Source organism: Arabidopsis thaliana, assembly GCF_000001735.4.
Source record: "Arabidopsis thaliana chromosome 1 sequence".
NCBI lineage: Eukaryota > Viridiplantae > Streptophyta > Magnoliopsida > Brassicales > Brassicaceae > Arabidopsis > Arabidopsis thaliana.
The window spans coordinates 13,365,403-13,387,914 of record NC_003070.9 but is presented as its reverse complement, the minus strand read 5'-3'; the positions used below and the strand labels follow the sequence as shown (position 1 = coordinate 13,387,914).

Sequence of the window (22,512 nt, the reverse complement as noted above, 5' to 3'; positions counted from 1 at the left end):
GTAATTACTATTTTAAAATGTTAATTAATTAGATGCTAAATATGTTAATTATTGATGTGGCAGCTCCCGATTGGTTGTTTTCAAAATTGTTAATTAATTAGATGCTAAATATGTTAATTATTGATGTGCCAGCTCCCGATTGGTCATTTTAAATCTTACGTGGACGGCTTTAGAATCTAGGTTGTGAACCCATGCTACGCGTGGGTTTATTTGTGAAACTTTTAATAATTTTTTGTGTGACTAAAAGTTTTTCTTAAAACTTTTGAAATATATGTTTTATATGTCTACTTGTTGTTAATATTAAAAACTCTTTGAATTTTAAAATTACCATGACAAATAGTTACAATTTAAATACTTAACTAAGAATAACTTTAATAAACCTCTTAGATTTTGCAACATTTATCTAAAGAACATTTTTTTGGTTCATGACTCTCTCTCTTTAGCTTTAAATGTTTAGGATAACGACATCTTTTTACGTATGAAATAAATTGTTGTATGGTAAATAACTTCGACGATTTTCTTATTTTTGTACCCGCAAATTTACTATTACTTTTCGTTTATCTTTCCTGCATTAGTTAGTATAGCTCTTCTAAAAAATAAGATATTATATAGAAATATATTCATAAGCTTATCAACGCTTTCTTTTAATAACTCATATTTTTCTCACATTCTTTTCAATATGTATATGAATTTCTATTTTCATAATGTTTTACAGAGAGCTATCACTCTTCCTATCTTTTTGCAAGCACTCGTTTTATTTGTTTCATTTTTTCTTACAGTGTCTCTTTCCATCTTCTTATGATTTTTTTCTAAGCAATATGTGTCATACCTTCTAAACTTTTCACATGCTTCATATTTCTTCTTCGAAAATCTCTTCATTAACTTGTTAGTATAAGCATTTTTCAAGCTCGTTAAGATGTACTCTGTTTTGTTTTCTGTTATTCTAAGAAAATGTTTTAGCTTCTAAATTGGTACTTAACTCTATCACTTCTCTCTTTTGATACAGTTTAGATCCTCTTCACCTTCACGCTTCCCAGACTGAAAGACTTCAATTTATATCTTCGAGAACTTGATTCAAATTGATACGATTAAAAATACCACCATCAAACCACATCCTTGTTACGTTTCTTTAAGTTATATAAAAAATATTAGATCAGTTGTATAAAATCCTATAAGGGTTTGTGTTTAATATTACATAATTATAATTATATAGCTTCCTTTTTTTAGGAAGTAATTACTATTTTTAAAAATATTAATTAATTAGATGCTAAATATGTTAATTATTGATGTGGCAGCTCCCGATTGGTTGTTTTCAAAAATGGTAATTAATTAGATGCTAAATATGTGAATTATTGATGTGGCAGCTCCCGATTGATCGTTCTAAATCCTATGTGGACGGCTTTAGAAGCAAATAGCCTCAACTTTTATATAATACTAGATACGGACCCGCGGTAAACCGCGGGTTGAGTATTTGCGTTTAATCGTAATATGATTGTTTCATTGACATGGGTAGTTTGCATTTTCAACTATATATTTATATCTATTGACATGGGTGATTATATTTGTATGTTTCGGTGTGGTTTTGTAAAGTTCAACCAACATGTATAAAATTCTATTTTTATACAGCGTGTGTTTGTACTAATTTTATGATTAAATGATTATAAGCATGAATTCTTTTGTAAATAACAATATTATTTTATTACATGTAAACACATATGATTCAATTGGTATGGAATTTAATATTTGGATTGTAACTGTAGATTATCATTGACTGTAATTTTAAACACCGCAAATGAACACAATTTATGTTCATTTATATGTGTTATAATTTTACGTTTTATGTAATAAAACTTGATTTTTATTACTTAGTTAAACTGAAACAATCTCTCCCAAAATGAACACAATTTATGATCATTCTTACTAAATTGTCAACAATAGTTCAAAAGACAAAAACAAAATCAACTTAAGAATGAATAGTTTGATTTTTGAAAGCAAGGTAAATAGATTAAACAAATCCTTCTTCCGACGAATCTGACTCTAGGATTATTCCTCAGCAACATACTCAATCCTCCCATCAACATTTCCTACTGGTTCAGCTGCAAAAAAATTGTTGTAACAAAAACATAAAAAGATGTCAAACTTCTTGAATAACTTAGTATCTAATAAACAAACTATCACCAGTATCTAATGTCTTTCACATACATGTAACATGATACATCAAAGTCTGGAAACTCTTCTTCAATGAAGACCCTTGAACACCCATACTCGCTGATTAAGGCCTTAGATCCTATAATATTTGTTATCATTCTGTTGATTAGTTATATATCACATGATTTAACATTCTAAGGTAAGAGTATAACATATTAACATATATAAACTAACCTTTAAACATAGAAGTTCTAAAGAACCGGAGCACTGTAGTGAGTGGCTCATAGTTGTAAGTTTTTGAACCAATAAGTCGATAAACCTTTGATAGAAAAGACTCACACGCACTCCCTCTAGCAACACAAGTTATGATCCTCTCACTACAACCAAGGAGAATACAAATTTATCATACTACACATATATGTCTGTTCCTAACTAATTTCTATACCAATATAAGTCCATGATTGTTAACTTACTGATTATCTCGGATGGTAAATGTCACATATCTGGCATCATAGTCTGTTTCACCTTCAGGACAACAATATGGAAAACTCGACACAGTTGAGACAGTTGTTATAACTCCAATAACATCTAACAATAACAGAACAATAAGTCAGTATTAATCAAAATATTAGTACTAAGGAATTACAATTGCAAGAAATGTTATACTATAAAATTAAGACTTATATTACCGACTACATGATCCTCAGATTCTCCATTGACTTCATCAGCATGGATGAATTGGAGAGAACTTTGTTCTGCTCTATCACTTACAGCCCACATTTTAGTGTGCCACATAAACTCAATTTCATAGTGAAAATCTGTGTACTTTGGTATTGTTGTTGATCTCTTCAATCGAAAGTGTTGAAGGTAATACCACTTTCCTTCAAATAGGCTAGTCTTAAAATTGGACATATACTCGCCCCAAGGTATTCTAGCATCGATTTTGTTTCCCTGAATAAAAAGAGAACCATATAAAATTTGTTGGAAAATAATAGAAAGCAAAAACCAAAATAACAATTCAAAAATACATCATAGATACTCACCTTCACATCACATAGGATCATGGTACACGGAGTTGGTTTGATCATAGACTGCAAATCCCACATGCTTAATATTTTTACGTATAGAATATGATTGTTTCTGTGTAAATTTAGATCTGGGATATAATTTCTCTCGGTCATTGGAAGTTTGGATGGTGATTGTTCAGATTTTTAGAAAAGATAGATTGAGGGAAGTTAACCAAATATTGGTCTTATATATATATTGAAGAAGCACGATGAAAGATGAATATAGATTCAGTGAATATATACGAAAGGTTTCTTGCTATATATCCGTTTAAATCATTTAATCAATCTCTAATTATGTGCTAACCGATTCTGTAGCCAATCACAATATAGTAAAGTCTTTGTTGCTAATGATTGCATATATGTTAGTAGATAATTCCAATAAAGTATTTGGATGCAGCAAGAATATAATTAATGGTTGATTATGTTTAAATTCCAAAACTAATTTTTAAATATTCAATCAAACCAATTTAGTTAAGACATACTAACATAGTTGCCTTATTAAAATATGAGGAACTTGAAGTCGGAGAAGATGTCATAATCCTTCTCTATGACTACTTTAGTAATGCGAATCTAGTTAATCCTCTTCAGCAGTATAATGTAAATAATCCTGTGACATTATAGATCAAATACTACTTGTTAGTTACTGTGTGGGGGTTTAACAGCCATAAATGAAAGTATATAAAGTGAATAAAGGTTGATGAAGAATACCTTTCTCAAAAGATTGGAACATAGACTGGCAGCAATGTAATCAATCTATGTTTTGGAAAACTTCCTTGAAAACAACGTTGGTTGTTTGCTTCTGAAGTTTACCATCTTTGTCTAGTATTAGGATTTTCAAACCCTTTTTAGAGGTAACCCTAGACAAAGCAACATAAAGCTGACCATGGGAGAACACTGGTTTGGGCAAGTAAAGTCCTATATGTTCTAGAGATTGACCTTGACTCTTATTTATAGTCATAGCGAATGCAACAGAGAGTGGAAACTGTCTTCTACGCATCTTGAATGGAAGTTTGGTGTCTGTAGGTGTAAGATTCACTGTAGGAATCAAAACTATGTTACCAATTCTGTCTCCTGTAATAACTTTAGCTTCAACAATCTGAGTACATAGCTGCGTAATCTGAAGCCTAGTGCCATTGCATAGACCACCTTTAGGATCCAAATTTCGTAGTAACATAACAGGAGCACCGACCTTTAAACACAAAGAATGGTTAGGCAAACCTGGTAACTTGATACTGTTTAAAAAATCTGGAGTGATAACAGGATTGTTAAGTGAATCAGAATCTGTAGGATCTATGGAATCAGCAGATAGATAAATTCTTTCCTCAGCTGAAACAATAAAACAAATAGAATGTATGTCAGTTGTATATACTTTTAAAAATATATTGCATATGAAGATTATAAACTTTAAATTGAAGGGTAAAAGTGCACTGACCATCCAACTGCTCTAGCAAATACTCATTGATTGTGTTTACGTCCTCATTCTTTGGAGCTAATATAGCTCTGCCTTGAAAGAATTTGGGATCAGTGATTTCGTGTAGTATTTTAGGATCTCCATAAATTTCATTGGTGATCGTTTCTATTGGCTTGTCTGCGTTGGTAATCAACAAATCTTCTGGAATATCTATTGTAGCCACACCGTCGTTAGGCTCGTTTATCCTACCATCACTAACAGCCAATAACCAATCAGAAAACTCTTGAATTTCTTTAGCTTCAGTTGCACTCAAATTGTTTGCTAGTAGTCTCATGTTCTTAGTCAACTTTAACACCTTGCAGTGATCCCAAAGATACGAAGCATTAAGCGATGACATTACTATTTCTGCTCTCCCTGCACCATTAATTACTGGAAGCACCTGTCTGAAATCACCACCAAAAACAACAACCTTTCCACCAAAAACCTTGTTGTTTGTGTTTTTTATAATGTCGGAGAAAGATTTATCCAAAGCTTCAAAACAAAACCTGCTCATCATTGGTGCTTCATCCCATATAACTTAAGACGCTTCTTTAACCAAATTTGCCAAATAAGACTTTGGTTTTATCTTACATACAGAGAACTCATCATGATTCAATGGAATACCAAACCTTGAATGTGCAGTCCGACCACCTTCTAACAACAAAGAGGCAATGCCACTAGAGGCGACGTTAAGAACTATCTGACCTCTACATCTAATAGCAGCAGACAGAGTTTTCCAAATAAAAGTCTTCCCTGTACCTCCAAAACCGTACACAAAAAAAACTCCACCTAAATTATTAAAAACTGCCTCTGTAATCGCATTGTATACGCCTCTCTGCTCAGGAGTTAGCATCTGTTTCCATTCTTCATGCTGGTCTTATAGGTTGGATTCACGGTTATATCTTAACTCCTCAACAATGAGTCTATTTGAATTATCAATACCATCTCTAGTAGGCTTAGGAAACTCATCAATATCTTCTAAGGTTGCTCCATTTGAAAGCATAATTTTTTCGATTTCCTGTAGTGTGTAATTCTTAATTTCAGTTTCAGTGAGTGTTAGGTCTGCAAAATTTTAGATGAAAACATTAAAACAAATAACGTGAAAACATTAAAACTCTATAAGTAAGGAAACATGGAAGGTAAAAAATATAAAAACCTGGATTTTTGAACTCATCTCTTTTTGTTTTCAAAATATCCTCTGCTAAAAGATGCCACGTTTGTGACCTGACGTGTGCTGGTCTAGACAAAGAATCCGAGAGAAGAAGCATTGCAAAAAAAATTCCTGAGATAATCTCCAAAACAACACTGACTTGCTTCCACCAGGCCATCAATAAAAACCTGATCATCGTCAAGAATACCACGTGCAAAACATGCTTCTTTGAAAGTCTTGTATACAACACCGTCATAGGTTTTGATTTCAGCATAACTCGTTGGACCTCTCACAATGTTTAAGAGTACTCTGAGAAAATACTCATCTTCCATTTTCCTTGAAACATAGTGAATGCGACCTATTGAAAAACCCCTAGTTCTCTTTTTAAACGACTTGTTTTCTCCATCCCATGTGAAATATGCAGGAATTTCAGCATACAAACACTCTCTAGCTCGCTTACCATTTTTTCCAACAGCATTTCTTCTATTCAAAGTGAGCCAGGCCATAAACTGAGAGTCTACATTTGCTACTCGTTCTAGAACGTCTTCAATGTTTGACTTTGGATCAAAATAAGCTGGTTGTTTTCCTTCTACATGAAAAGATAATTTCTGGACGGGCGTTGATATATGTTGAATTGGATATTTAAAAATTCTCCAAACAGCTTCAGATGCGGAAACATATCTGCAAACAATTCATTATGTATTAGAATGATTTTTTTATTCAATATGAAACCAAACCAAATAATTAAGAAATAACAAAGAAATAGACTAACCTGCAATCGAACCAATCTTTGATCTCGTTCTTCTTCTTCTCAGCTGAACCTTGTTCTTGCTGTGGCGTTTCAGAGTCACCAGCTGTAGTCTGCTGAGTTGGCTCAACTATGAAGACAACTTTGTCTGGTCCTTTGTTGATATACTTGAATAAGTATTTAATGGAGCCATTCTGGTTACACCATTCGACATTGATATGAGCATTATAACGAAGAGAAAGCTTCTTGTTATAAGGCACAACATACCTATTGTCACATTTAATACCACCCTTCTCAACATAGTCATCAGTTTTTCTTCTTCTATAAATAGGATAACCATCACTACCAATCTTGGTTATATCTTGATGTTTTTTGGGATAAAGTTTAGAACATTCTCCATCAACCATACATGGAGAATTGACATTTGCTGAACCACATGGACCGTGAATCATGGAGTTTTTGATAACTTCGTATAGATCTGGTTCTTTTTCTTTGTCAGGAATCTCAGCAGAAATAAGTTTATCAATGTCGTCTGCTGTTGGTAATTTGCTCTTAGCATGCATGAATAAGAGAATGTGTGCATGAGGCAAGCCTCTTTTCTGAAACTCAACAGTATACATCGCTGCAAGCACAAACAAAACAGAATGAGTACTTTCGAATTAGATGATTTTGATAAATAGTAATGTAGTATACTAAACCATACTTACATGCAACAGTCTTCCCAAGCATCTTTTTCACAGTTAAATCATTCATTAGAGAATCCAGTTTGATTTTAAAAATACGGGCTATAATGTTAGGTCTGTCTTCAGGATTTAAACCTCTTTTATCGTAGTATCTTGTTATCTCTGGCCACTTTGGGTTACAGGTAAAAGTGATGAAAAGATCTGGAAAACCATAATGTTTACAGATAGCCATTGCATCATAGTAGCTTTGAACCATATATCTAGGACCACCAGTGAATGAAGCTGGAATCAGTAGTTGGTTACCTTCTTCTTCCATAGTGGTTGCTCCAGCTGCAGCTGCTTCTTTTACAGATGTGTAGTTTTCACATCGAAGTTTCGACTGATTAAACTTGATATAGTTTAATCTGTTAGATTCAATAGTGGTATAAGCATCACAGAGACACTGCTGGAACAACCTCTTTGAACGTAATAGAGTTTGGCACTCAACTTCCCTCTCTTGAATACGGAATGCAAACCATTGTCTCATGCTGATACACTTCTTATTCTTCTTCTTACTTTTTGATTTAGAACACTTCTCAATTCCAGGTCTGAAGCCATCTTCGCCATAACAAAATATTAGTGGATATTGCAGAGCCAAATAGGAAATGTGAATCTGGTTAATCCTCTTTAGGTGACCATTTGATTTTTTTCCTATAACAATGTCCCTATCAGGCATGCCATGTCGAAAATCACCAGGGATCAAGGCTGCAACCTCTGATGTGGTAGGCATACTATATGTCCTGCCCTCAACACCTTGACGATCTGCGATAATACGCATGTGAAATGGCTCTTCATCATTTGTTTGAATCCTCTCTCTGGCTGTCCTAAATCTTCTAACGTAAGGGTTGCAACGGTTAAGCATCTTTATAATGGCTTCAATAAGATTCTTATCCAAATTTGGTTTTCCTGATGCCGGCTTAGCATTTTTTCCCTTGCTACATTAGATGGAAAACAACAGTAAACTATTTTAAATCCATATCAGTGCATAACCTAAACAGACATGTAAAGGATGTAAGATATGAGCTATGTTACTTGATGACAGTAGCTCTGTTTTCAACTTCGTTCTCAGTATCAATAATGTATAGTTGGGAATACTTAGCGTAATCTCCAGGAGTAAGTTTTAAACTACCAATCAAATGGTAATTTCCACCTTGCAATCTAAACATGGCTGGCCCTCTACCTTTAGGCATAGATTTATCTACTTTACCACCAAAGGAGGTCATTGCGAAAACCATATTAAAAATTCTAGCATTGTCTCTGTAATGTTTAGAGAGTGGATGGTTTCCTGAGAGGAGGTTCTTGAGAAGATGTGGGGACTCCTTCAGAAATGGCAGTTTGACACTTCCTTCTCCACAACAAAGAGTGAAAACAGATTCTTTGTTTGTCTCCTTTTTTCTAATCCGCTCATCATACCACATCATAGCACCACAATACTTACACTTGTAAGTAGGATCACCGTGATCAAGATAACCTGAAACAACTATAATTTGGGTTTGCATTACAATATCTGAAATAAATGTATGATAATGAATAATTTAGATAACAAACAATACCTGGCTTATTCTGTTGTCTAATTTCTTTCATTCTCATTCGCTTGGTTACAGCCAATCTTGGACGGCCTCTTTTCTTAGGAGCAGATTCTGGGACATTTGCTGTTTGAGTAGATTCTGTTGGAATCATAAATCTATCTATCTGTGAGCTGAATGTATCAAGTTCTATGTCATTTTCACTTAACTGTGAGACAATGTCTTCTACTTCATGAGTAGATACATTAGCCATTGATTCAGATTTTGTTTGCATTGTGGTTGGGTCTTCACTTTCATCGTCAGTGCTACTAAGAGAGTAATTTTGATCCACATCAGTATCACTTTCATATACTGCACCATCAAACATCATATTGGCCATGTTTTCATCATCACTGCTAGTATCTGAATTGATTTTAGCTTCTGCTCCTATGATCAAATATAATATCTATAAGATTAACACACCTTATATAAAATGATACTTTAATATAAATGAAAAGAAACCTATATATTCTTACTCGGATTGGTAGCAGATGTTGATGCTTTCTCAAATTCTGCTTGTAAATTTCGTACATGAGAATACTCTGTTGACATTACTGGTGTTTGTGTTTGGTTGCTTATACATGAATATGGATTACTCAGGTCTTGTCCTTGTAATACATAAAATAAGATTTAGATTAATGATTCAAATATTTAAAAGTTAAGAATTACATAATAGACAGAGTAGTTTGGAGAACTAAAAGATACATATATAACAACTAACCTGTGTTCAATGTATATGCAGTAGCTGGTGTCATCGTTGCATATAAATTTTGAGGTGATGGTTGAAGATTTGGCTTGGTGAGATCACTAAATGGTCTAGTAGAAGCTGTCTTATGCCGATGAAAATTTTCTCTGCCAATCGAGTTAAGTCCTGATCTTTCAACTGAACCTGCGAGTAGTTCAAACACATTCTTAATAACTGTGACAACCATTTTTAAAATCTTCTAAAGTGGATAGAATCTGAAAGTTGGATATTGTATAGTAATGACAGTACCATGTGAATATTGTATAGAAGTTGCTGAATCAAATGGTTGTGTAGAAGAAGATGGTTGATTATTAACATCAAAACTGAGTGGCAAATTAGTGATATCTCTGAAAACTGTATTGAAAGCTGATCTAATAGGCATAGAACCATTAGAATTAGATCCATTAAGCTGAGTAAGTTGGCTTTGTGAAGCTGTTATGTGACCTAAACGTGGTATCTTCTCTGAAGGTGGAGGTGAATTTAGATCAAACAGAGCATGGCTGTTTTTCTTTTTTCCCATTTCAATACTCTAGACTGTCATGAGTATTGAGTAATTTAAGATAACTGACATAATATTTTATAGAATGGTTGAAAGTAAACGTAATAGAGTCCATACTTTATTAGAGAGGATCTGTTTGTTAGTTAAGGAAATATTTGATAGGTGTGTAAATATATCAACTTACTATGTTCTCGCATTTTCTACATAAAGTATATTTACTTTGTTACACAACATACCAAACGATTACAAATTATGTAACCAATTTGAAGTACCAAATCGAAGTTGGTAATATATGTTTTCCTTTCTCAAATGTCATATATTTTGGATTTAATGATTCTCCAAGAACCAATATTCTGCTAATGTTCTGAATCTGTTACAGGTTTAATTAAATTTCTAAATTAATGACAATATCATATATGTTTAGACGAAATAGAAATTAAAAATTGAATACTTAGAGAACAAAATATCATCATGCATTAAAGATAGGAATAGATATGTTTAAATCCAAAAAATAAAGATCATGTTTTAAAGTACTGGAAACATAACAAAGTTTGCAAAAGAAACGTAATTGTTTTTTTCGGAGACAGAGGGGGTAGAGAACAAAAGGGTTCGAACTACATAGCTTCAACCTTCAGTAAGTGGTTCCATTGTCACTTCTTGATCATTAGCATCTTTGAAACTCCGCCTGGTACAAAGACAATAGATTATAAAACTAAGTAACTGTTCTTAATTGTAAACTACAGAAATTTAAAACAATTGGTATACTTATAGATAACTTGCAAAATCAAAGTAAGGGAAGCTTGGGTCTATATGTAGACGGGAGCATCCAAACTCACTCTTTAAGACGTTTTCACCTTAAACACTAGGAAAAACAAAGGTTTCATTGGTCAAAACAGAAAAGAATTTAAATGTAAACACAGGTTTCATGGGACCTAAATCAATACAATTATCTATATTTATTTAGAATACTAACCATCAACAGAAGCAATTCTCCAGAAGCGTACAGCACATACAACTGATTCATAGTTGTATGTTGATCTAGTGATACGCCTAGACCACTTGGTGACAAACTCTTCACATATGGAACCAACAGCAACACACTTGAGTTTTTGTTCCCTATACCATTGGCAGACTATGGTAAATAATCACAAGCAATAATCTACATGTAAAGTCTGCAGCCTAGATGAACTAATGCTAAATCTATAATCTATAAACTTACCAATTATCCATAAGCTCGAAAGAAACGTATCTAGCCTCATAGTCGGTCTCACCCTTGTTGCGGACATAAGGAAACCTCTTGATAGAAGAAACGCTTGCAACCACACCAATAGCATCTATGAAAACAAAAAATCAGCTAGGTATTGTATGCAGCAGAGTACTCAAAATATAAACTCATGAAATGATCTAAAGAATTAGGATCGTTTTAAACATACCAGTAACATCAACAACATTGTCTGTAGCAGAGTCCTCAAGTTCATTGGGAAACAGATAGTCTGTGAAATCAGATTTCACTAACTCTGACATTTTGAACACTACGGTATCCCATCTGAACATAATATGGAGACGGTTCAACACATACGTTTCTACTCTGTGTGTAGACGGAATCACACGAAACTGAGAGATGTTAAACCACAAACCCTCCTGGAGAACTCTCCTAGATTTTTCCCTCAAATTCAATCTACGTATGGTTGCAACGATTCTGTGATGCTGTTAAGTTGACAAAATAAAACAACTAAGTAGAACCCGCAAGATATTTTGATGACATGCAATAGACCAAGCCACAAAAAAAAAAAAAAAAAATCTAAAAGAGCAGATGAATTTGAGAGACTAACCTTTGCATCAACCAAAATCATGGTTGTAACATCACCGTTCAGGTTTGGAGGATGATCCCAAATAGAGAGAACTTTCACGCATATAACCCAATTCTGATTGTTCATCAAGTTCAAATCCTCGAGTTTGTGTATGTAAGCCATGGATGTGTCTCTTTGGATTTATGCTTTATGCTTTATGTTTCTAGGGTTGAGATGGAAAAGGAACAGTTACTCAATATATATATAAGTTGAAAAGATACAATGAATGGCATATGTCTTTTAAAATAAGGAAATACGAATCGTTTTGCGGGTTCTAGATGATGACGTCAATATGACATATCGAGAAAATCTAATAAGATATCGTAGATATAGATGTATAATGATTACAAAAAATAAAATTTCCTAGTATCTAGACAGTTATAGATGTTCATCATAGTGAGTCTATATGTAAGATTGTCAAAAGATTGACAGAACTTTGACATAATATTGATTTGATCTTTTGTTTAGTTTTATTTTATAATATAGTTTGAAATCTATAATATTATATCTAAAAGATTGGAATAGCAAATTGTTAATGAAACTTTAACTTATTGATAAAGGTATACACTAAAGTCATTAAGTAGAAGTCTGAAGCCAATCGAATACATATATACATCTTGAAATGGTAAGTTTATTTGGACCCTCTAACTGTAACATTACAACTGAGATAATATTGTAATCATATAGATGGCTACAAAATTAATAATGTTCGAACATATAAGCAGAAAAAGAATATTATTAAGATTAACTCCAAACTTAAAGATGAAACATAATTCATAACATGAATTCGAATAACTTAGAAACCAAAAACACGAACATAATCCCAAAACAAAAAAAACAAAAAAAAGCAAAACATAGCTACAGTGACCAAACACAGTTCAAGAAGCATCACTTATTAAAAGAAATAGATAAGCAGATCACTTGTTCTTCTCCACTTTGACCCTTACAGAAGCCATGTTCCTAGCCATCTCTTTCTTGACTTCCTGTTTCACAACGACAGCAGCTGGGACAGGTGCTTGGTCATTCTCTGTTGCAACAGTAACATTTGATGTTTTGACTTCAGTTGGAACAGTAACTTCTTTTGCATCAGACACCTGCGGATTCAGGGCAACTCCATGTTCAGCATCCTCAGATAAAGACTTCTCCAAGTCTAATGGTACAACACACACCTTCTTTGAACTTGAAGAACCTTCAGAGCCACTCGTTTCTCTAGCGTAAACACGCTTTGAAGATGGAGTGGTAGAGTCTGGCGATCCATTACCATTCTCTAGCATAAGTAGAACCTGCAATATATAGAGTTAGAAATGTCCAAAACTCTTAAGAATTTATGATTGTAATGAATAATGTAACATTAAATGTTGTGTGAATTACCTGATCACCAGAAACAATGGATGCAGGGTTCACATGTTCAGCAGAATCCTCTAGTAATTGTTCCTCTATTAGTCCATCCTTCAGAAGCACCTTTGAAACCTTATAGATTTCTTTTCCATCCAAGATGTTGTCTTTCTCAACACACACCAGAAACAGAAATGTCTTACCAATCAAATTCTTTACAGAATCAGGAAGATCTTCTGGATCATCAATCTGAAAGAGTGTGAATGGCTATTTGAGTTCTCTATATAATTATATGTCAGTATACATAAAGTAGACACGGGAAAACTTTAAGAAACAAACCTCATCAACAGATCCATTAAAAACAGAGGCTGCAGACTCGCCAATGATCTCAGAGCAAATTGAATCAAACAGAAGCAATTTGGCTTCACCAGTGCTATCCATAACCTTTGCATAGATCATGTACCTTGCATATAATAAAATGTTACGAACTTAATTAAAAAACTATACACACTGTTAGAATAAAATATTTCAAAGTAGTATTCTATGTAAATATAAGCTTCAAAAAATGTATTTACCTAGAGACCACATTGGTTACAACAGACGTGCATGTATCACACCAGAATCTAGGCTTCTTACCCTTGTTGTTCACTCCATTAACACCAGCATGAATATGATTCACTTTCTTATTACATGTCTTGCAACTGATGTAATACCAAGCCCAATCTGTATCAACTGCATAGATTGTGCATAAAACTCTGACTTTACCAACCTATACAAAATATGAAAACACATTAGATACTGGTGATAGTTAGATTTCTAAACTTTGAGATAAGTTAGCTGAATATAACCTCAGTCGAGCTAAGCAGATTTTCAATGGTATTCCTTGTGTACTCACTGTAGTCAGTCCTTTTAACTGCAACCATCTCAAAACGTGGGACTCTTGCACGGAACACACAAATAGCACCATCATTTAGAAGTCTGCATTTGGATAAAAAGATAATCAATAGCACATAAAGAAGTCAACTAAAAGTAGAGTGTGTTGAGAGTAGATGCACTTACGTTTGACTGAAATCGTGAACTTCAGGGAAGTCCGGATTGACATGTACTTGCGATGCATCAAATGAGTTGGATAAACTCTTCACACTTGCAGTCTCATAACATTTAATTGACCATAGATCATGCAATATGGAAAGGAAAGGAACAGGTGATATAGAAACTGAATATACCCTTGTAACTCTTGATTTTGGCAAAACGAATGAGAAAAATCACATTCTTTCCCTCAGATTCCTGACATGCTCGGTAAACCTCCTGAGCGTATGTTCCCCACAAAGTAACTTGCATTCTCTCATCCCTATTAGAACAAATGAATCGAAACAAACACTTTCTTTGATAAGCAATAAACAAATAAGATCGCAATAAACAAATAAGATATAAACATTACATTTGATCCCTGATCTCAAAGTCAATCTTTGTTGTACGCTTATTGTTAGCCTTGAGTTCCTCCAACTCACCAACAGTAATGATTTGGCCAATAGCATCTGCAGTGAAACATGACTGTGTTCATAATCTAATGATAGCAAGTGAATGGAATAATGCAAAAGCATAATATAGAATCAGAAAACTCACCAACCAACATGTGAGGGTTAAGCTCACCACTTTGGATTTTTGAAAATGACGCCAAAGTCAAGAAGTTGGAGTCAGAGACGGAAGCACAACCCATGACTTCTGTTCTAACCTGAAACGCCATTTTGTATAGATGGTTGGTTGGACGAAACTGGCCAGACGCATAGGTAAGACCAAAGATCTCAATGAAGACCCATTCGCCAACAATAAGTTTGTGAACAAACTTAGAAACCAACTCCTTCTTCACGGTAGCATGCATTTTTTTCCCCTTATGACAAAGACAACATAAATCTATATTAGTACTTGTGTATATGTAAACGTAAATTTTGCATAGATAAGAGTAATTCTTACATGTTCATCAGAGATGACCAACTCAATGGTTTCACGGGTGTTGCTTGTGTACTGCTTCCAAGAGTGAAGAATCTTGACCTGGACTCTCCATGCATTTTTGTAAGGCCTCACGTCTTTAAGGTATGCGAATGTCGCAGCCATTTTTCAAAATGTATATTTGCTTTGATTTCTCGTTTGCGGTGTGAGCGATGATGAAATGGAAGGATATGAGAAGCGTATTTATAGTAGCCGAGTGAATCTTTAAACATTGATTTCCAAAGATTTTGAGTGTATATTCTTTGAAAACAGAATGATTCTGAATGGTTTAGAATAGGAATATGCTTGAGTATCATAAGTACAAAATAATAATCAAAATGCCGTATTTAGATTTTGATTTGATTCTGAATCAAACTGTCGAGATATGGTAAATGTATTTACCCTTATTTTTACGCTTGTACATGCAAAACAGAAAGATTAGGGTGGTTTATAAGATAGAATATTGCGGGATTTAGATTATATCTTGACTGGCAAGCAAATACTTAAAGATTTTGAAGTTAAGGTGATATAGGTAAATCAGGAAACCTAATTGCTATGAATGAGAAGTGGAGAGAATATATGATTCGATCGGATAAATTTTTTGGAAGGCAATAATAAATAACAATTTGAATAATATTATAGTTGGCGAAATTTAATTTACGAGGTGATATATTGGAATTTTGAATTGATGATGATTTGTAGAATGTGTAAAAATATATTGACTATACCATATGTAAGATTATATGATAAATAGAGGGTTCTTTTAAGGTTTATGGAATTAATGCATGATTAATAATCATTTAACTTATAGAAATGTGATATCGAAATACGAATATTTGGTAAGAGTGTAGTAAATATTTAGAGATTTTGGAATGAAGTAAGTAAAGATATGGTAAGTATTTGGTTGTTCGGATTTTTAGGAAATATTATTTCGTGTAATATTGAATTAGTAGAGATTCAAGGGATTAATGTGTGCAATTTATGAGGATAGTGCAAAATAATTTTTGTTTAGGTAAGTAATTAGTGCAAAACGTAAATAGTTCATCAAAAATTTGGTCATTGTCCTAACGCAGACAATCTTGTCTGATTGATTTTGTAGGGACTAAACATACAATATCGAAATTGAAAAAGGATTTTTCGACACAAATCTTCCCCAAAAATATATATGTAGATAGATTTACATATTAAGCAAGAAAAAAAAAAACTGTACAATAGTCATGAGCTTTCAATAGCAAAATAATTATGGTGCTCGTTCAAATAATTTATTAACCATCTTAAAATCCATTTTATGAATCAGATTTGGAATGATTGGCAAATTAATTTATTTCACTCAACTTTCATAATTTTGATTGGGTTGTTTTCATATAACAGAAAATTTAGGATTATTTCATTTTCCATAACATTAATATACATATTTAGCTTAATCAAAATAGAAGAATTTCAGTTTTCTTTTGAAAATGAAGAATAAATGTATTTTAATCAAAAACAAAAGTTACATGAACAAAAAGATTCCTGTCCCTCTCCTTTTTCTGATAGTTTAGTTCGGTTGTCATAGAAATAAATCTCTAATTTATCATGCACAAGAATATTACGTAAGATTTGAATATATTCCGTTCTCTTTTCATTAAAAACAAAACAATCAACTAAAACAACGTTTGATTTGGTCTACATTGAGAATAATGAAATTATTCTGTCTTTAAATCCTAATTTTCCCAATCACACTTTACCACTTTAATTTCTTTTAAAAACTCTCATACATATTCTCATACCTGATACCTATTTCTTTTTGTTCTTCTTACCATGATATTTTCTAAAATATATAATTTATATATTAATTTACGGTAATTATAAAATCAAAATTAAAGTTACAGTTTACAATCACAGTCTCAAGCCTCTTTATAAGAATATTAAATATGAAAAATCATTATCAAATAAACACTACGTTAACATTTATTAAATTGATATATCATATATATACACATACATATATTTACTATGGTGTGTATTTTATAAAACTACTATATATTTGTGAATCATACTCCAATCTATAAAATTATATTTATTTAGCTTACTATTAATGTAACTTTAACTACAAATAATATTTTTTCAGTAAACATTACGAATATTGATTTATCAATTTGATTAAAACAGGTTGAAATCCTTATTGAACACTCTTCCATTTTTCCTTATGAGGACTATTGTGGCCGAGTTATTGTTTCAAGTAGCCTGACCGACCTCTCGTGGTAACATCTCCAAAGACCTATAAGGAGCATGTGATCCTCGACCAGCCTCCACAATATCCCGTGGTCATGACCTTGCAGGATATTCATACCAAATATGTAGATTAGAGATATTAACATTGTGAATGACTTTAGAAGTGATAAGCGAGAAGGCTTTTCTTCTTGATATGTAATGCCAAAAAAAAAAGAGCTATGGAATTTGGTGATCATCAAAGGTTTTCTCATTTAGTTTCAAGAGCCACTAATGATTCGAACGTAAATTAAATAATGAAAAACTCTTATAGCATATCAAATAATATCCCTATCTGGCCAAAGATCTTAATCTCCACTCTCTAAACGACAATTTTTCTATCGACCTAAAAACTTTACAAAACTTGCATTCAAAACTACATAAGATATAAAGCTTCACACATGGATATTTGGAGAATTAGGTGTATTAAACTAGTAGGCTGCTTTATGTTTTCTAAACTAGAAACAATTAGGTTGCAGAACTTAGTATAAACAATGCTTTCAATTCCATGACTAAGTCAGTTCAATCGGCAACTCATTAAGAATGTTGAATCCTTCACATTTGACAATAACTGTTTTGACGTTCTATATCTTATTCTTACATATCGTACTTTGAAGACATAGATCATTAGTGTCTGTATATCATTTAGAAACTTAGCTTTGTATATAACAATGCCTTTACAAATACGAATGTCTAAGACAAAACATTCTCAACACTCACATTTCTTACAGTTTTATCTATGAGAATATTTTCAGTCTTATTTATATTTGTATGAAAAACATATTGTGATCGACTGATCGTTGCTTTAAGTAGTTTAAGGTTTAGTATATGAAATATGATGTGTATCCAATTGATATAGTCGATATAAATATATTGTACGATTACATGAGGATGAAAAAGAGTGGAAGAAAAGTGAAAAATAAATTGATGGATATGCGAACATGACATGAAAGGTTCGAATTCGGATGTTAAAGAAAAGTGGGCTTAGCACTTGTGGAACATAATTTCGTGGGCCCAATCATAAATTAGCACGATATGTAACATCACATCACAACAAATCACACTCCACTAATATAAGTATATTAAGAGAAAAAAATAGACATTATTAATAGAGAACATATATTATAAAGACAAACTGCACTAAATGACAAAATGTGGAAGAACAATTAGATAACTTATTAGTTTGCTCAAATAAGATTGATTTTTGAGCATTTAGATGTTTTATATTAACTACTACTACGTGACAAGTAATTTCTTTTAGCATGATATATTTTTAGGTGTATATGTAATTTTTTGAAATTAGGAAATTAGTATAGTGTACATCAAAATTGCTTTATACGATATTTCGTCAGAATCACAGAACTTAGATTTCACATTGTGGCAAAAATGAATTATGTAAAAAGGTGAATGTTTAAACTTTAATTAAAACATATTGACGAAAAATTAGTTAATTACAAACATAACAAACAAACTCAGGAAATAAGATTGAAACTACAAAGAGAAGGTACCAAACAAAGGCATATGATAGAAATTTAGAGTGCATGAATACAATCATGTTATGACTGGAGTTTTTAAAAAGATCTAAGACTTCCTTATTAAAGAAAAATATGGAGTTTAATTTTTTTTGGTCATGCAGATTGATCCATTGAATGAAAAACTATTATTTTTTTGTTAAAATAATAATTCATTATCTTTTGTAGTATCATTCAAATAAAAGATTTTCTCTAATTATTACATGATCTTATTTTTCTGATGATTTGCGTTAACTTCATTAAGGAATGAGTGTGTTTGTAACCAAGTACAAAAGTGATTCCCCTTAACTAATTAAAATGACCTCAAATGATTTTTGATGGCATTCTCCATTAATTCAAAAACAGAATAACTAGCTTGTTACGTATGGGAGCAAAAGTGTTACATTGGAGAAAAAAGAGTCGCGGAAGAGAAGATTAGGTACGTAAAACGAGACAAGCACGTCTCACAAAACGACACATGTATATATGTTCTCCTTCGTTACCAACTACAAATAGTAACTCAAGACCGTCAAGCATCAGTACTTCTCGTAGAAGTCAATAAATGATTCTACACGTAAAAGAAACTAATGGTCAATGGTCATACCTACGACATAATAAATACATAAAATTACATTATACTGTACAATATAGTAAGTTAAACGCACGTGGATACTACAGTTATAAAATTGCATTACGACAAGTAGCCACGAAGACCAATAATATACCGTCTCATTTCGCATTTCGTTTTCTCTCTTTTTTTAAAGTCTCTTTAGATTGATTTATATTTAGTTTTCAAGTACATGTAATTAGTTAGAATCATTCATACAAATTCAAGGTCATGCTAACGTGGCTCCATGCATGCAAGACGATGACGTAACAAATATATACTCTCACGGGAGGCATTTCTTCAATTCTTCTCCTATCTTTGTATTTAGACAACTTTTCCAATGATTTTTGTACGAACATTATTCCTTTGTCTAAAAACGAATCTTAGACCGTAAGAATATATTGACCGTTTACGAAACTAATGCGACCAATAAGAGAAACTTAAAATCCGTGTGTAGTGACGTTAAAAGTCTCCTTTTATGAAGTTACAAGGAAACTACATTTGTGCACATGTACTATATGATGTATATAAAAATGCATATGGCAATAATGCCTATATATTTCGGAATAATTACTTTATGTACAATCTTGGCCTAACCCCTTTTTCCAAGCTTTTGACAAAAATGTACATAGAACCCGGATTTCGATAGTGTATGCGTATAGACTAAAGATGACTAAAGACTTTTATCTCTCATATAGTAATATACCAAAGTTACGTACACATATATGTACACGCATGCCTCATAGTTTGACTACGAGTTTTTCTGTTTTACACTTTCACGCGTGCATCACTTTTTGTTTTCCCATCTTTTACCGTATAACATTAGAATTAGAATTCAAGTCGAATATCACATTACAAAATTACAAAAAGAGTGAACAAAATTAATGCATTGCCTTTAATATGAATATTAACAACGATGTTTTGGCATGCAAAATGTCAGGAAGCTTCGTTTCTTATATTAAAAACACAAACAATTTCGTGGATGACAATGTAACCGTGTGTGTGTTTTAAAGAAAAGATTACTGTTGGCCGAAAGAGAAATCGAAATTCATTATATAGTTTTAAAATAAGGTTTCTCAATGAATTATCATGTCGCATTCGTATGTCCTTGTCGAGGAAGGAGATGTTAATTTTCTTGAATAGTTTCGTGATATTTGTTTTGTAATAAGCCAAAACGTGCTGACTCATTTACACTTATTATCCTATTTAATTTCTCATACGAAAGTTATAAATTAATGACCAAAAAAAAGAAAGAGTTATAAACCAATAACTCGATGGTCCACAAACTAAAGTATAAGCTTTTTTTATAACTTGTAGTGCCCTTCATGGATACCAAAAGAGAAAATTTGATTTAGTGCATACATATAACAATATAACGCCGCATAATAATACTGTATAAAACAGTCATGTAACGATATGACAGCAGTAATACAGTTCCAAGAGACGTTATAATCGTATGCAATCATATGCTTGCGTAGATTTTCCAACAGTTTTGTTTCGTTGATAGGAGGAACTCAACACTTTAGGGTAGTGATTGGTAGACACTATTAGCACAAAAAATATTAATTTTACTCTGATGTTTACCAAAAAAGTTACCAATCAAATATTTAAGAGATCGTACTCTTCCACGGCGACTCTAAAAACCAAAGATATAGGTTAGACTCATAACTACTTTATAAAGAAAATGTTTAACGATAACTACCGAGATCTAATAAATAAACCTTCATTTTCAAGTATATTATATTTGCTTCTTTTGTTTATATATCAAACCAAGTTCTGGTTTATAAAAATATTAGATAAAACTCGTCTAAATAGGTAGGTGTAAAATAAAATTTTAAATTTTTATCGATAATATTTAAAATTTGAAAAGTTAATAATGATCCACACATTTTTTCTAATATTTAATTTAGTAATTTTTGTATTAAATAAAATTTCAATCATATACATTCGATTTTTCTATACATTTTAACTATCTATTTCTGCATAATAAACTGTATTTTCATTTTATACGCTTCATCTTATTGATGATATTTAAATTTTAAATAGTAATTCATACACTTTTTAATATTTAATTTAGTATTTTCTTAAATCCAAATTTTAATCTTACAATTTAAATATCTACTTTAACATAATACAAATACAATTTAATTTCATTGTATTAAATTCAAATATAATTTGATTATAATAAAATACAATTTAATTCTAAAAAGTCCATCTTAGATTTTAATTTTCCTTTTTAGTTTTGAAAATTAAAAATTTAAATTTATTAGATATATATGTTACTTTTTCAGTTTTCCTATTTATTTAAGAAAAAAATATTTTTTAACACATGTCAACTTGTAAACAATAGACTGAACACGTCATTTTATATTATGTTTAGTTTTGAAAATTAAAGTTAATTAAATATTTATATTTCTTTTTTTTAGCTTTTCTAATTATTTTTAAAATAGTAAATATTTTTAATACAAATCAATATCTGAACAATAGATTTGATACATAACATAATCCTATAAATTATTAACTTGGAAAACGATAGTTTATATAATAAAATTATTTTCTTAAGTTCTCTAACCATAACAATTAAACTATATTTTAGCGAAGAAAAGAAGAGAATACCGAGAGAACGCAACTTGCACTAAAAGCTACCACTTTGGCAAATCACTCATTTATATTATTATATACTATCACCTCAATTCAATCGAAACCTCAAAATAACACTAATATATACACAAAGAAACAACAGAATAACACCGAAGAATATAGGTTTAGGAAAATCCAGAATTTGTTGAGACTAAAGAGATCAAATTTTCGATACAAGGTTTTGCTCAATTTGTATTTTCATAATAAAATTCTTTATTTCACCATAGACTTACATG

At 31.9% G+C, this 22,512-nt stretch overlaps 4 pseudogenes across 4 annotated transcripts; all 4 read right to left on the bottom strand.

Moving 5' to 3' along the window:
- Nucleotides 1-2,174: 2,174 nt before the first annotated feature.
- AT1G35950 lies at nt 2,175-3,254 on the bottom strand (annotated as a pseudogene; the record flags this gene model as incomplete). Its single annotated transcript has 5 exons — nt 2,175-2,287; nt 2,383-2,525; nt 2,622-2,736; nt 2,838-3,099; nt 3,192-3,254.
- A 709-nt stretch (nt 3,255-3,963) lies between these two features.
- Nucleotides 3,964-10,115, bottom strand: AT1G35940 (annotated as a pseudogene; the record flags this gene model as incomplete). Its single annotated transcript has 13 exons — nt 3,964-4,541; nt 4,648-5,157; nt 5,257-5,529; nt 5,608-5,727; nt 5,822-5,899; nt 5,976-6,496; nt 6,588-7,185; nt 7,271-8,220; nt 8,318-8,756; nt 8,839-9,237; nt 9,327-9,458; nt 9,572-9,739; nt 9,845-10,115.
- Nucleotides 10,116-10,744: 629 nt separating this feature from the next.
- On the bottom strand, nt 10,745-12,067 carry AT1G35930 (annotated as a pseudogene; the record flags this gene model as incomplete). Its single annotated transcript has 6 exons — nt 10,745-10,779; nt 10,871-10,948; nt 11,068-11,210; nt 11,314-11,428; nt 11,528-11,801; nt 11,927-12,067.
- A 794-nt stretch (nt 12,068-12,861) lies between these two features.
- On the bottom strand, nt 12,862-15,394 carry AT1G35920 (annotated as a pseudogene; the record flags this gene model as incomplete). Its single annotated transcript has 10 exons — nt 12,862-13,227; nt 13,316-13,528; nt 13,619-13,742; nt 13,855-14,048; nt 14,128-14,257; nt 14,339-14,430; nt 14,549-14,630; nt 14,721-14,817; nt 14,906-15,170; nt 15,254-15,394.
- Between the last annotated feature and the right edge of the window lie 7,118 nt (nt 15,395-22,512).